Genomic DNA, 1924 nt, shown 5'->3' on the forward strand with positions numbered 1-1924 from the left:
TCGGCACAACCAAGAGAGGCATCCGTTGCCTCTCTACACAAGAGTGACCAACCAGAATATGCTTCAGAGGCATATGTGAGAGTCACAGAGACAGAGGGTCTAGAACGCTCAATGTCCACACTCGATCCCTCTGCCATGTTAGGCTCTGAACCTACAAGGCAAGAAATCGACAGAACACGGATAGGCTCTCCTCTTGGAGACGTACGAGGATCCCATGGAATTCCCCGAGCAGACTACGACAAACCTGTTGTTGAGGGCGCCTCTCGCTCTGAGGCTACTAGGTCACCATGTGTTGGTGATCTAGACTCCCAGGATGCCTATGTGGCGAAGGGGGAGCTACAAACCTTCGCCACAACGGTATTCCAAAAGATAGACGAGTTGAAAAGCTTGTTCATCTCTCGAACAACGACAGAGGATCTCGCCCCCATCATAGAGGCTTTGAAGGAGTTGTCATCCACAACCGTAGAACTCAAGACGACTCTTGCAACCCTTCAGAGCCCTGTCCTACCGAAGGATGATCTTGCAGAGGCGTTCAGTGCTCTTTCGCTCAACCCCTCCTCCATCCAGAAGCTGAAGTCAGGATTGACAGAGATAGCTGCCCAATTTGCTGCTAATTTCGTCTCTGCGGGCTACACAGATTACTCCAAATTCAAAGACGAAATCAAGCAAATGTTTTCTTCTGCAGTCACTTACGGCGTGGACACCAAATCCTCAAGGGCCAACATCAATCATTTAGCAACTCGCAGAGAGCTAGATGCCATGGTTGAAGCCTTAGGGGATATTGTGYGCAAACATACAGACCAACTTCTCAAAGAGGCCCGAGCCTCCAACCAGGCCATAAGAGACTGCACATCACAGCTCGTGAAAGAGGGTGACACCCTTCGAAGCGAAATATTTAGAAGCATCTCAAAGTTGAAGTGGTCGACAGAGATTGATATAAGTCACACCTCTGTGCTTACAGAAGAGGTAATCAAAAAAATAAGAAGGCGGCCACCAAGTTTCTGAAGAGATTGGAGAAGGCTCCCCTAGAAACATACAAGGCAGAAGCCACCAAACACCATGACGATCACGGAGGTGATGACCATGATCGTCATGAGGGGGAGAAGAAAGCTGAGCCAAAGAAGACTTCTGCTAGACCACTCAAGATAGTGGACTCTACAGTTGCCTTGTTCTCAAAAGGCAAAGAAAAGGCACCAGAGCCTAAAGACAAAGGCAAGGGCAATGCTGTAGAGGAATCGCCACAGAAGGGGTCGTCAAGCTCAAAGTCGCTAGTGCAGATAAACGAAGAAGATTATGACGACCCAGAGCTCCTTCAAGCATTAAAGGTGTCTCTTGCAGAGGCTCAAGCAAGAAAGGTCAGAGGTCCCATCCCCAGAGCAGGAGAAGGCTCTTCATCAAAATTCCCACAAGTCCAAGGAGAAACGTCCACGGGTACATTCGACGCTCTGCAAGGAACTGTCAAACCTATCCTTGCAGAGGGGTCAACCCAGAGGCCAATACTTGAAGAAGAGGAAGCCAAAGTGCCAGAGTCCGCCACAGTAGGAAGGGTTTCGGAGATATTCGAATCAATGAGCAAGAATCCCATGCAACAAGTATGCACAGAGCCTGTTACTACTGTGGAAGAGATTCTGATGTGGAGATACTCTGCAGTGGACACAGAGCCCCCCTATGATCCAGAGCTCACAGGTATTCCTTCTGCTGATGCCAAGTTCCAGTTCTCTAAGCTCACCAGGCCACGTGAGCAAGTCTTCTCAGAGCACGTGATTGTGTCACTTGAAACAATTTCTCCAAGGACCCTGCTGAAGAGGACGATGCTCTATGCTCAATACGTTGTGAAAAGGGATGACGGCAACCTGTACACGTTCACAGATGCTGACCTCCACAACCTCTGTGTATTTGATTTGATCTTCTTGCACAAAATACT

The sequence above is a fragment of the Cynara cardunculus genome, assembly GCF_001531365.2.
Source record: "Cynara cardunculus var. scolymus isolate 2C chromosome LG 13, CcrdV1, whole genome shotgun sequence".
In the NCBI taxonomy this organism is placed as follows: domain Eukaryota; kingdom Viridiplantae; phylum Streptophyta; class Magnoliopsida; order Asterales; family Asteraceae; genus Cynara; species Cynara cardunculus.